Source organism: Bidens hawaiensis, unplaced genomic scaffold (genome assembly GCF_021521415.1).
Source record: "Bidens hawaiensis isolate Kalapana, Puna unplaced genomic scaffold, B.hawaiensis_p1.1 tig00014037_1, whole genome shotgun sequence".
In the NCBI taxonomy this organism is placed as follows: Eukaryota; Viridiplantae; Streptophyta; class Magnoliopsida; order Asterales; family Asteraceae; genus Bidens; species Bidens hawaiensis.
This window is the reverse complement of record NW_027492208.1, coordinates 255484-270470: the sequence shown is the minus strand read 5'-3', so window position 1 is coordinate 270470 and position 14987 is coordinate 255484. Positions and strand designations below refer to the sequence as shown.

The 14987-nt window shown below is 38.1% G+C and overlaps 1 long non-coding RNA gene across 1 annotated transcript; it reads left to right on the top strand.

Annotated features, from left to right (window-relative positions):
- Positions 1-7228: 7228 nt before the first annotated feature.
- Positions 7229-13372, top strand: LOC143545789 (uncharacterized). The gene is made up of 3 exons (XR_013137492.1): positions 7229-7268; positions 7470-7549; positions 12804-13372. It is a non-coding gene; the product is annotated as an uncharacterized LOC143545789 (long non-coding RNA).
- Positions 13373-14987: the final 1615 nt, after the last annotated feature.

Sequence of the window (14987 nt, the reverse complement as noted above, 5' to 3'; positions counted from 1 at the left end):
CGATATTCATGTAGCTGCACCTCTACCATAGTGCAACGGTGTCTTTGAGGTATTGTGATCTTTGTTGCGTCGTCTACGATGTTGACCCCCTTAAAGTACCGCTCCACCTCCCATATGAAGTATTTTACAACACGTGCTTCTCGTTGGCTAAGTAATTGATGCAGTTTAGGCAATGGCTCGAGAGACTCATGATTAACAAAGACCATAAAACCGAACCAAAGGTTCAAGAATAAAGTTCTTATAATTCAAATTCAATATCAAAAACTAAGAAAATAGACAATCATGGATCCCTATTTATACTAAAAAATGAAAAAGATAAATTAGGAAATGAGATAAACATAAATAATAAAATATATTAAAATCTTAATTCAAATTAGAAGATAAATCTGCATCATTCTCCCTGTCTCTAAAAAAACTCGTCCTCGACTTTTGCCTTTCGACCAAAGTGGATCAAATGGAACATCAACCCATTCTTTAGTTATTAACACCATGACACGCCCATGTTGGAATTATGGACCGGCTTGGTTAAGTCAACGCGGCCGACCGGGTTATGACCCGTGAGAGTTACACCGTGGGTAATGAACTATAACACCCGCTTAAGTTAGTTAACTGGGATTGACTAAATAACGAGATAAATGGATGGAACGGGCTTTGGAGTTAGAGATGGACTTGGTGGCCTGTTGGGTTTAACTAGTTCGTTTAACCTAATTAGTTTTATATAATATGGGATATTGTTATAAACAAGAATTAAGAAGAATAACCCTAGCCACCACAAGTCCTAACTCTCTCTTCCTCCTACCCTAGCCGCCGGCCAGCCACCCTTTCGCTCACCATAGACCGCCATCGTTGTCAACAGCCGTCGCGTTGCTGCTGTCGCTGCTGTTCGCCAACTGTCCAACCACCACCGCCGCTGCCGGTTATCGTCGTGCACCGCCATCGTCGATTTTTGTCTCGTTTGGTCACCTAGTGTTGTTCGTTAGCTCTCCGTGTCTCAACCGGTTATTTATTAACCGAGGTAAACTTAAATATTGTTTGTTAATATATTTATGTTTCTTTGGTTGTTTTGAATCTTGCTCGTATTGTTTGTAACCGGATCCTGTACGGTTCCTAAAAGTGATGATTACTCGTTTTGTATTCAGTTGTGTATCCATTATTAATATGATTAATAATTATAAAACCAATTTTGTTAAACCGGGTTTAAAAGTTAAACTGCTGACTAATCACCACCGAACCCAATCGGGATTTACACTGATGCTAGCTTCCAGACTGACCGAGATGATTCTCACTCACAATCAGGATTTGTATTCACTCTCAATGGAGGAGATATTTACTAAAAAACCTCCAAGCAGAGTGTGGCGGCAGATTCCACAACTGAGTCTGAATACATAGCTGCATCAGATGCTGCTAACGAAGATGCTTGGATGGAGAAGTTCATCGTTGATCTCGATGTGGTTTCGAGTATTCGCAAACCGATCGAGGTGTTCTGTTATAACATAGGTGCTATTGCTCAGGCCAAATAGCCCAGATCTCATCACAGAGCCAAGCACATTTTAAGGAAGTTCAACCTTATTCGGGAAATAATGGAACGAGGTGACATTATAATAAGCAAAATAGACACCGATCAAACCTAGCAAACCCGTTCACCAAACCGATGACTCAGGACAAGCATTACCAACACAGGGATGCAATTGGTCTTAGATTAGCTAGTAATTTGTTTTGATTTAGTATTTGGATGTATGAACATTTAAATAGTTATACTTTTGAGTTCACTTTTGATTTAATGGTTAAATGCAAACGTTGAATATTATAACTGTGTTCATTTCAATACGTGTAATCCATAAATATTATATTCTAAATTATCCATAGTCGGTCAGACTCGTGGGAACGATTCTGAATTAAGACTATTCTGACTTTGGACTCAAGGAGTTGACTTCCAAACTCACAACATACCTCATTATGAATGACGTTGGATTTAACTCGTATAAAATCATCTTCATGGATCTTGATCAAAAGATGGTTTGATATTGGTATACTCATTTAGTATCCTTAGACCTGAGATACATATTAGAACTTTCGTTTACTAAAGGCTATTCTTTGATCAGTGTCAACCGTTGTCGCGTAACTGCCGGCTACAAAGGCATTGATCGGGAATATTCTGAAGTTTAGTGGGAGTTATATGTAATCAAGATGGGATTCTAAATCTTACATGGTAAGTAACAGTTAGACATCTTGGCGCCTTAGTTGATTCAAACTGGTAAAGTGTGAGGCCTCGCCCAAACTTATTGTGTGTTTGATTGGACCACTTAGACTCGAGAACGAAAACGATAATGATTGAACGCCATATGAGATTGATCTGATCCATGTCTCATTGTTCAGTTGGTGTCTTATACGGAAAGGATAGATGACAACGATTACTATAAGTTCATTATCTTGCAATAGTGTATTCCAAAATCTTTTGGTTAATGAATTTAAAATGTCATTACATGTTGGGGGCAGCTATGTGTAGTTAGAGCACCACTGACTTAACCAGAGACCGTCCAAGTGGGAGACTGTTGGAATTATGGACCGGCTCGGTTAAGTCAACGCGGCCGACCGGGTTATGACCCGTGAGAGTTACACCGTGGGTAACGAACTATAACACCCGCTTAAGTTAGTTAACCGGGATTGACTAAATAACGAGATAAATGGATGGAACAGGCTTTGGAGTTAGAGATGGACTTGGTGGCCCATTGGGTTTAACTAGTTAGTTTAACCTAATTAGTTTTATATAATATGGGATATTATTATAAACAAGGATTAAGGAGAATAACCCTAGCCAACACAAGTCCTAACTCTCTCTTCTTCCTACCCTAGCCGCCAACCAGCCACCCTCTCTCTCACCGGAGATCGCCACCGTTGTGAAAAAAAAGTAAGAATAGGTTTTTCAAAAAAAAAGTATTTTTCTTCATTTTTTTTCTTTTTTTCAAGTTTCAAATTTTCTTGATTCCCATACATATAATCAACTTCTTCTTCTTCCATTTTGTCGAGCTCGTTCAGTTTATCACTAAAAATAGGTGACGGTATTCTGCCTATATAGTAGACACGGGTAACTAATAATAAAATACTAAAGATACCCGCCATCTTTTTTTTTAATTCTGACATTTTAAATTCTGACACAAGGTATTTATTAGATCGAATGTACTTTCGAATGGATCGATTTTGCCGTATCCAAACTAATAGCAATCCAATCCTCATGAATAAAATGTGACCAATTGTCCAACCAACAAAACTACTTGTTACAAATAAAATCTTGCTGTTGCATCGAAACATAAAAATGTTGACTAATCTCGCTAACATTGAACTTGGTAAAATGAAATGATTCAATAATTAAAAAATGAGATTATTCAGGAATACACATTGAATGCTGAGATTACGCATTTAATTTCTGGTGGTAGATCCATAATAAAAGGAGTTTTTGTGATTATTGCAGAAGAAATGAAACAAAAGATACGGTAGAGCTAGGACAGTTATTGTATGAGGTCTACCCAGTGCTAGATGCAGAGGTGCATAATAGATCGATATGAACATTATTAGTTGTCCCGTAATAAAACCAGCTGTTGCTGATACCCTCTTCTCGGCTCCTTCTTCTCCTTCTTCCATAACGTGAGCTCGGATAAGAAAGAGATAGGAGGGTCCTATGGAGAATGTGGTCAGAAATCCATAATAGAGTCCGACCACAATGACCGAATTGATTATCTTCATGCATAAGGATACTAGATTACCTAGTAGAAAAGATTTCAAAATCATCACAAACCTCTCTTTTTCTTTTCTATTGCAATTTCTGGATTATTATATGATGATTTTGAAACTTTCCATATATAGAAAAGAAATAGACAGCCGCCGCGTTGCTGTTGCCGCTGCAGGCCAGCCACCACCGCCGCTACCGGTTGTCGTCGTGCACCGCCATTGTCGGTCGGTGTCTCGTTTGGTCACCTAGCGTTGTTTGTTAGATCTCGGTGTCTCAACCGGTTATTTATTAACCGAGGTAAACTTAAATATTTTTTGTTAATATATATATATGTTTCTTTGGTTGTTTCGAATCGTGCTCGTATGTTTGTGACCGGATCCTGTACTGTTCCTAAAAGTTATGATTACTCATTTTGTATTCCACTGCGTATTCATTATTAATATGATTAATAATTATGAAACCAATTTTATTAAACCGGGTTTAAAAGTTAAATCGTTGATTGATCACCGGAACCCAACAGCCGAAACCGTTCAACTTTACGGGTCGTCTCACCCGGATCTAAATTCGTACCACCTGGGTCTATTGGGTTATCGGATCTCTCAACCTCCTACTCCCCGTCTTTGAAAACGACTCGTCCTCGAGTCTTGAGAATGTCAAAAAGATTAACTCCTTGGACTTCTTGTTTATTACTATGCATTTATTACTATGCATTGGATTGGACACAAATTGGATTTGGGTGTCAACTTTTTGTAATCGTTTGCCATCTTATGGTGATACTCCATTTGTAAAGTCTATGTTAACCACCAAAGTCTTGCTCCCGATTAAATCACATGGGGGCTCCTTAGTTTGATTCGTGTGTGGGCCATCACTGTTGTTTGCATGATGACCACTAGAGTTACAAGTCCCATTCTTTGGTTTGTTTATTTGTGGGCTTTGGTTTTCATTAACGAATCCATGTAGTCCTTCATTATTTGATTTAAGAAGATTTATGGTCTTAGTAACCACATATATTTTCATACATTTTATGAGGCCCACCGTTAGAAAGAGCATGACAATATTTTTATCAAAATTTCCGATATATTTTGGTGGACCATGTATACACCCATAACGGAATGGTGGCATGATGAATTTAAAGCACGCTACCAATATTTACTAAATTTGCATGGCCATCGGTAATCACCGCCAAAAACCTCACTAAGAAGCATTTGCACCAAAGAACATTCTTCTTCATCGAAATCAATCCCGTCTTCATCAAATCTGGGTTTGTCTTCCGATAAACACCCTTCTTGATAGATCGGTTCGTAGAACCGGGGTGGGTGACGGCCAAACGGATGCCGCTCTTCGTCGCCACCTTCGTCCCAAACGACGGTGCTCGACTCGGTTTTCGCCTTGCGCATCTCCCGTTGTAACTTGAGATCACGGACTCGTTTTCATTTGGATCTCTTCAAGATCGCGGACTCGTTGCTGGAGTTGTTTGATATTCTTAAGATCTCCTGGGTCGGAATAGACTCCACCGTTGCCTCGATCAGCGACTCTGCGAGTAGGTAGTCAATATTCTCCACGAGCACGTGAAAAGAAAACACTTATGTCGTTGCCTCTGTCAGCGACTCTACGATCAAGAAAGTATTCACCCCCACGAGGAGCCATTTGAGAACCAAAAGATCTGATACCAACTAATGCAGTTTCGGAAGCGATCAAAAGCTCGAGAGACTCATGATTAACAAAGACTATAAAAAACACCCAAAGGTTCAAGAACAAAGTTCTTATAATTCAAATTCAATATCAAAAGCTAGGAAAATAGACAATCATGGATCCCTATTTATACTAAACAATGAAAAAGATAAATTAGGAAACTGAGATAAAAATAAATAATAAAAGATATTAAAATCTTAATTCAAAATAGGAGATAAATATGCATAAGTAATGGTGATGGTTTCCGGATTTCTATCCTTGGAACATGAGATAGGGTGTTAGTGTTGGCCCAACGTTGACAACAGCTCGATTGCATTCATTAACTTTGGCTTCCAGCTGGAGAAAACTTTGATGGCAGTCACGAATCTCGTTATCTAGCTCTTGATGAAGCTTTGACATCTCTTCTTTGAACAAAACAGTGAGTTTACAACGCCAAACGTCCATTGCAGTCTTGCAATCTTCCTTGAACTCATCAAGTTTTGTCTCTAATGTTTGTAGTTGTTGAAAGACCAAATCAACTTGGGCTCTCAGTACTGTAACGAATGCTTCAACTATGCATAGCCGTTTTTCTAAGGTTTTGTCCTTTGACAATCTTGTTCCCTCTTTGATTCTTCGCGTGAATCATCTCGTCCACATTTCTAATCAATGGATTCGACATACTTGCTTGCTTTGGTCGCCATCCCCAACGAATCGTTGTGTTCTGATACAAATGCCACGGGGTAATTTCACTAACTCGCATGCGACTCTTAGATGCATCTAAGATAAGCCTTCACACCAATACTTGTGACGTTTCTTGACGACTAAATATATTGTACAAGCTAAGTTAACCAAAGATGCTTTATTTTACTACAACTAGAGTTTTACAAGGCTTGATTACAATTACAAGTGTGTAACTTGTTAAGTGTTTGGGTGATTACAAATGAGTGTCATGATCACCTATTTATACTACTTTGTTAGTTATTATAGATCATTCCTAATCTAGAGATTTCTATCCATAAAATCTATGATACTTTGATAGATCTTTCTAGGCCTTTCATAGTTAATATCTTGGATGTTTGGGTGTGTTTGGGATTCCTTATTTATGTTGAAAAGGCCTTTTTGTGATAAGTAGAAAAGGACTTATGAATTTTTAATAAGAAGTTTCCAAAAAAGTGTTTGGATTAACACAAGTCAATAAATTTTTATTAAAAGTGTTTGATTTAACTTATTGATGTAAATGACCAAAATAACATTTTTTATAAGTGAATAAGTTGATTTTATAAATGTTTGGGTGAAATGAAAGGGTGGAATGGGTTATCTAAACCAATAAGGAGATAAGTTACCATATATCAACTTATTCAAAACCTATTTTTTAGTCTTATTGATAAGGAGAAAGTTAAAAGGACTTATTAGTTCTCAGACACTCTATAAACATAATAAGAACTTATCCATCCTTCATAAGTCATAACGAGAGAAAAATAAAGAATCCCAAACACATTAGGCGGATCATGGCATTAAGCTGTGCTTAGTATCGTTTAACGTTTTTCTCAAAATATATTATAACAATAACTATAAAAGTTTTCTTAAATTAATCAGTGAATAATTAAAAGCCAAGCTTAGAAAAAACAAGTGACAAGGTGAACTTGAATTCTAGAAAAAGAGCTCAAAACAAACCGAGATCGACGGCTTGTTTAGTTAACCCCGTAGAATTAAGTATATCTATGTGGCTTTTGGTCGGTCCAAAACGACGTTTGAACCTCTAAATTGCTTGCCTGTCTGTCTGTCTGTCTGCCAACAAAAAGAAGATGTCATCGTCATCATCGTTGCAGCATATAAATTCTCCCTTGTTCATATACCACATTCACAGGTAGTAGTAAATGTTAGGTTTAATTTCTCACCATAGTTATTTGAATCCGGTGAATAACTGTTAGGGAGGGTTAATTGAATGGATTCATCAAAGTGTCTGATTACAGTAATATATTAAAATCTACATCTCATGAATTAGGGCTACGATCTACTTGGACTAAATAAAAAACTACTTGTTATTATTATTATTATGCAGCAGCAGCAGCAGCAGCAGCAGGAATGCTGGGGACTTCCTTGCCTTGTACTAATACTACTTTACTCACCTTTCACTCTCGCTTATCCACTGTAAGTCTTTTGTTTATACTCTAATTATTATAAAATTTATAACCTTACTGTCTCACGAATTAGAATGTAATTACGAGCTATCCCGTTATTCTTTACATTCATTGGTTACATGCCCTTTGGTGCTTGCATATTAGGATTTAAAACCTTGAATTTAAAGACTTGTACATATTTGATGGTATCAAACTTGTTAAAAACAGGGTAAACCGACAGAGTTTTATATTTGTTTCTTTGGCGAATAAGGAAATGTTGCATAATGTATGGGCGTAAGTGTCTGCCTTTAATCCTTGCTGTATTTCTGGTAGATCAGAACAGTGAGGAACAGCAAGTGTACAAAAATTAGCTACTTAGGGATGCCTTGAAACAGCAGCGGCCTCTTTATGCTATTTATTTTTCTTACAAATAGGGCGTTAATTTAAGCAATAAACGCTGCTGTTCGGCAGTGGCAACCCATTCAATAAAAATTTTCAGAGTGTAATGGTCAGTTTGAACAAAAAAATTCCTACCTATCAAACAATGACTCCATTTTTGAACTGCTAAGATGAGTGCGAGCAGTTCCTGCTCATAGGCAGACTTGAAAGGGGTTAAAGGTGGAACACCTTTGCTGACACACTCACTGGATGATCATCTTGAATCAATATAGCGCCAACCCCTTCCTAAGAGGCATCACACTCAACCATAAATGTGGCTGAAAAATCCAGTAGGTGCAACACAGGGGCCGGAATTTAGGCCTGTTTGAGAGCCTCGAAAGCCACGAGCGCCTCTTCATGCCACTTAAATCCACCCTTCTTGGTCAATGGGGTAAGTGGACGAGCGATAATACCCGTTAACCCTAAAAATTTCCTGACTTCACGCACATTGGTGGGGATTGGTCAAGCTTGAACTGCTGCAATCTTCTCCTACTCCTTCAGTAACCACATGACCCAAAAACAACACCTAAGATTGACCGAAACAACATTTAGTAGCGTTAGCATAAAATTGTTGGGTTTGCTAGAGATTTAAAGCTGCGTGTAGGTGTTGTCTATGAAGCTCAACATTACGGCTGTAAACGAGAATATCATCAAAGAAAATTAAGATTGAACTGTCGGAGATAAGGCCAAAATAAACCATTCATTGCTGCTTGAAAGGTTGATGGAGCATTTGTCAACCCGAAAGACATCACCATGAATGGCCTGAGTGTGTACGAAAGACTGTTTTTTCAATGTTGTAGGGGACAAGGGGTTAACTCTAATCTGATAATAATCGGAGTGCATGTCTAGTTTTGAAAAAACAGTAGCTCCATGTAACTCGTCAAGTAATTCATCAATATTAGGAATCGGGTATTTATCAGCGATGGTAATCCGATTTAATGCTCTATAGTCCACACACGTACACCCTGAGGCATCTTTTTTCTTGACCAGGAGAACATGACTAGGAAAAGGAATCGTGCTGGGGCTATGAATCCCGCAGTTAGTAATTCATCTATCTGCATTTCAATTTCGGTCTCTTGTGAATGAGGGTACCGGTAGGGTCGGATGTTAGTGGGTAGGCTGTTTGGGAGAAGGGGAATGGAATGATAGTGTGATCAGAAAGGTGGAAGGGAAGTAGGTTCTTCGAAGACTTGTTGGAAGTCGGTTAAGTTGGGTTGCAAAAAAGAAGGGATCTTCGTTGTACATGCAGGTTCAACACACAAGTGCTAAAAAGCTGCTTATTTCTGTGGATCTGATGATATTCCCTGTAATTAATACTTCTGCAGTTCTGCTCGTTGATGGTAAAGCTTAGGAACATTTTGTTCCAATTTGCTTGCGACCATGTTGAGTGATGCGAGCCGGTGGATTCCTAATACCACATCTGCCCCTTCAATTGAAAGAGGGTAGAAATCTTGGATTATTTTCAGCTTCCTGCAAATGAGCATTTCAACACACCTGGTGACATCTTTTTATGTCACCGTCTCCAATTTGTACCCCAAAGGGGGTAAGCAGTTGAGTCGTTAATTTCTACTCTTGAACAAGCTAGTCAGAGGTGAAATTATGGGTAGAACGACTTTCAATGAGAGTAAGTACGTCAGTCGAATTGACGGTACCGTATAATTTCACAGCAGTAGTTTCGGACTTACCCAGAATAGCATGCAAACTTGTCTCAGGCAGATCTTCCTGTTGAACGACTTTTCATTCGTTTTCACCAGACTCTGTTCATCTTGTTTGTCTATCTCCAATTTTAGTGTGTGCCTGTCTTGCATCTATGCCTGGGCTAATACTTATCGCCACATCTATAACATTCCCCACGTATATGTCAGGCCTGTTTTTCTGCATCAGAAATGTGAAGAGGAGATTTTGTTGTGTTGGTTACGGATTAGTTTCGGATTCGGTTGGGGCTTTTTTTTGACAAAGTGTTCCCAAGAGTTGTCTTTTGGGAGCGGGTGCGATTGATTTTTTGAATTCGTACTCAATGGCTATGCTCATGGCCTTGTAAACTGTTCTGGGTTTATGTAATCGAGCATCGGCCTTGAGTTCTTTCTTAAACCCATTAAAAAACACCCCGAGAAGACAGTGTTTGGGTCAATCGGAAACGCGAAAAAATTGTTTTGCGAACTCTTGTCGGTACTCCAGCACTGATCTGATTTGTGTAATGCTGAAGAAGTGAAAATTCAGCAGGACCAAGATTCTTTTGTAGAAGACGAACCAGGTCCTCCCAAAATTCTATACTCTGATTGGTTAAAAGTCACGAGTAGAAATCGAGTGCATCCCCGGGCGACATCAACCTCTTTTTCCTCGAGGATATCATAGTGGCGAAAGCACTTTTCGTCTTTCAGAATCCATCCTCAAGGGCCTCCTTCGCTAATGGAAGGGAATCGAGTTTGATGTAGGGCTTGTAGTGGCGGTGGTTGCTTCCCGATGAAACCTCATCTTCAAATTGGTTGCGCTCTCCACTTGATTTCTCTGCCTGCTTGCTGCGTTTTGACTTTTGATTGCTGCCAATTTATTATTGTTGTAAAAATCGCGCCTGGGTGCCGAGTACTCAACGAGTAACCTCCCCCCCCCCCCCTAGGCCGATTTCTCGGTGAGCCATCCCCGAGTACTCTCCGACTAAGGCTGAGCATTCCCAACTCCCCAGTCGGCCGCCTAGGGTCCGCCTAGCGACTTTTGCAACCTTGGCTGCAGAGATTCCATGGCGGATGTAATGGCTGTCAATTGGGCAGCCACAGGGTCGGGGTTCGAATTATTTGGGTCTGGATTACTCCTGTTCTGAGGAGCCATTGAATTTCCCCGCAATGGAGCCAAAATGGTAGAACCTGAAGTTTAGAGTAAAGCAAAAGGTTTGATTACTAAATTAAAAGCCCCAATTCGAGAAGGGAAGGTCTCCAAATACAAAGTAGAAACTGAGATAACAAAACATGAACAGCGAAACTGAAATGCTAACATCGAAATTAAAGCTACTTTTAGCAGTTAAGTAACCACTCATAACTCTCCACTAGCCACTAATACTGAACGGGTGAACAGGGGTACCCAAAATGACTTGGAGCTGCTCCAAAGACCCGCCCATTTCCCCCTTCTTTCAGCAGGAATGCACCCTAATGGGTGGAATCGTATCAGTACAACTCACAGATAAGCAAGCAGAAAACATAGTCCTTTAAATTTGATGAGGTATGTCAAACTATGCATCATGATACCATCATTGTCCTCAAAACATTAACGTTTTAATTTAACTATCCAACCCTCACGATTAACTTCTATGCTCAAGCTTGAGAGGGAGTTCTAGATCATGTGTCATCGTTACTTTATGTTATAGTCTAGTGTGTAGCCTGTGAGCCTAAAGAGTGTAGGTTAGAGGTGTTTCCTCTTCTATATATGCATAACGTTGTATGTTGTATATATATGTGAAATACACAATAATTATATTTTGGTTTGTCTTACATAGCTATATATATATTATTATCACTTGTATAGATTTACTAAATTTTGTGACGTGTTATGTTTGGTATTATAGATTCTATTATTTGTTAGCTGATTATTTTAAGTGTTATTATTGAGAGGCATTTTTTTTTCAAGTTAAGAATGTTGGCACAGGCCCTTTATTGCAGCAGATAACACACAGCAAATGATCAAAACTAATGATCAACTCTTTCTTGATTAATTGAAATGTATACTGAACAAAACAAAGAAGACACTTACTACCGTTCCTAACCCTAGCTGCTGAAATAAATAGGCCCATTCACACACACGTAGCATAAACTTGTTGCAGTAGCCCACGACTAAAAACTGAAAAACTTGACCCACTACTTTGACTTACAATTAAACATAACAAAACATGTGATTTAATAAATAACATCTTATTAACTTGACCCTTTAAACTTGAGTTTCCTGCTGACCCATATCCAAGTTTAAAGAAGTTGCTGATTATTTCATAATGATGGAAATATTTGGAACTTTAATCAAGAATAATACCAAAGGAGAGACAAGAATTTAGTAACTCATATACAAAACTAATTAAAAGAAGCTAAACTTCCTAGTTTGCAGAAACAAATTAGCAGACCCACACAGACTGATCGTGGAGTGATCTAAGATTAATTGATTACAGAATTAGTGTAACATTTCAGTTTACAGTTGATCCCCTTAATGACAATCTTAGAGTGATCTAAGATGGTTTAATTACCTAACCTAATGTGACCCATACCACGTTTTCTGATGTTGACCCCCTTAATGCCAAATTTAGAGTGATCTTAGATGGTTTGATTACCTAACTTTCATGTGACTCGTACCATGTTCTCTACGAGCCATCATACTCAACCCACTAATATTATGCGTCTAGTGGTTACATCATGACTTCAATGTTCATTATGGCATTATCCCTTTGTAGTTTGTTGACAGTTTTGTATTAAGTTGTTTGGACCACTATGGCTAGTGACGGATTAGGCCCGTTATTCTCTCTAGCATGAGATTCTCATGGTTCTTTGATAGGTTCTTACTAATTTACATGGTGGACTTAATAGTCTTGTATAGTGGTATGTTTTGAAACATAGTTTTCCCCCCTTGCTTGCTTTGTACTCTAGTGGATTTTGGCAAGGTTCAAACAAGTCATTTTTACCTTTTTACTACCGTCTAAACGGGTCGGTTCAATCTTTTATTTTTTATAATAATTTCATTACACTAGTAATATTTGAATAATAAAATAATAGATAATCCTTGGATGATTTTAACACGTTTGACTTGTTTCAAGTATTTCTTCTTTTTGATATGAATAATAGCACATGAATTTAATTTTTTTTCTACCTTTTCAGCCTTATCTTGAATCAAACCCATCAAATTCCATATCATTCATTTCAAAGCGACATTTTCTGGCTAAAAATCTTGCATTTACAAGATGGAAAACGCATTCAACCGCAAAAACGCCAGAGGCGGTTTTAAGTGAGGAAGAATTGAACAAATGGGAATCTTGCAGACAAGCTTTTTCAAGATTTGAGTTTAGTACAGAAGAACAAGACAAAATACTAGGAAAAGCATTTGGGTTTGTCCGCTCGCCTTACTGGGGAGAAGAACGCGAAAAAGTTGTACCGGAAATTGAAAATATTAACGCAATAATCGATTATTTGACGGGCCTAGGTCTTTCGGACGATGACGTCATCAAGATTCTCAAGAAATTCCCGGAGGTTGTCGGTTGTAGCCTTGAAAATGAGTTGAAGACGAATGTTGAGATTCTTGAAAAACAGTGGAGTATAAAAGGGAAAACGTTAAGGAATCTTTTACTCCGGAATCCTAAAGTATTGGGTTATATTATCGACTGTAAGGGAGATTGCAAGGCGCTCTGTACTCGATGTTGGGTTCGGTTTCAATGGTTTTTTATAGTATTTTTTAGTGTAAAATCAAAAGAACAACTTGTAATATTCTTAATCATATTATAAACAATAATTATTTGTAAATGCAAGAAAAGAATTACAAAAAAAGTGTTTTACCATCTCTAGTTTCATTTGTTAAAAACAGGATCTTTGATATATGATTGGGGTTTGTTTTTTCAACCATCTTATGATTTTTGTGAAGTGGAAGAGGCCCCAAAAGATACCATATGTGGGAACGTGGGGCCCACCAGTTTTGGCATTTTGGAGGTTTGGTTGATGTCACTTGTTCTTGGTTTTGGACTCGAGGTTTCTAATTAATAATTGTGAATTTGAGACCCATAATTGAATTTTTCACTTTTTATACTGTGATTAGAGGTGACAACAAAATCGCTCGTTTACCGTTATGAATATAATACCGCCAATTGAAAGAAATGAGTAGAGATGGCAAAAAGGATGGGTCTAAGATGCCAGAAGGTTGACCAACGAATTTTTGAAGGTAAGGCCATTTTAAGCGCGAGCCAACTTATGTATCTTTCAATGGTCATCTTATGGAAGTTTTACTCAACGTTTGATGGATAAAACTCGTGATTAGATGCTGGTATATAGAATTAGAACTAGGAGCAATGATTTTAGGCATAGATCTGGAGTTGGTAGTGTAAACATGGAGAATGAGTTGTTAACCCTAATTTGACTTTTATAAATTATCATCGAGCTGTAAATTATACTCTTAGCGACATTGGAAAGTGTCTTGTGTTATTAAAATGAACTACTAGGTAGCATTGTGTCACATACAGAAATAATGTGTTATTCATTTGTTTCACTGAGCCAACCCAACATCAATTCAAGCTCAAGCTCGTAACAATATGAAACGGGTTAACTCCGCTCTAAAGCCTCAATCCAAACGCAAAACTTAACCTCGTATTCAACTCGAGTCGGCTTGTGGCTTATACACTAAACGAACAATATACAAGAAAAAAAAGGATTTGAAATTTATTCAATCGAGCTAGCTTCGGCTCGAACTTGGTTCAACAGTTTATATGAGACAAATTGGTTTGAGTTGTATCACGAGTCAGACACTCATCAAGCGAGTTGGAAACCGGTTCAACAACTTGAAATATAAACATCGTACTCGAAAACGGGCCCGACCCATGGGTTGGCAGCCACACTTTTAAACTAGGAATTTCAGTGTGGTAGGAATCACATAGGCCCACATGAGCACAATCACCAAACACTACTCCAACCTTCCCCCTAAATGTAAATTTATAAAAAAAAAATTATATTTGTATAGTTTCTATAACCTAACTGAATTAAAAACATTTCAAATACACCGATTAATTAACAATATATATATGGGTTCCCTTTAAATTTTAATCACATATTACTTCTTTATACAACAAAAAAAAAAACATGCTTTTATTTTCATCAAAAAGATGGATTTGTTTGAATCATGGTGCATCGGTTTTGTTTAAAAACGGTTCACAAGGGTGTGGAGGTGGCAGTGATGGTGGAGCGGACGGTGGTTAGCAAAGGCGGGGAATGGCGGAACCATTGATGATTATGTGGTTCTTTAAGTTTTCAGATATTGTTTCTGAAATAAACGATTAGTTGTCCTTTTATTGAGGTGTTTTC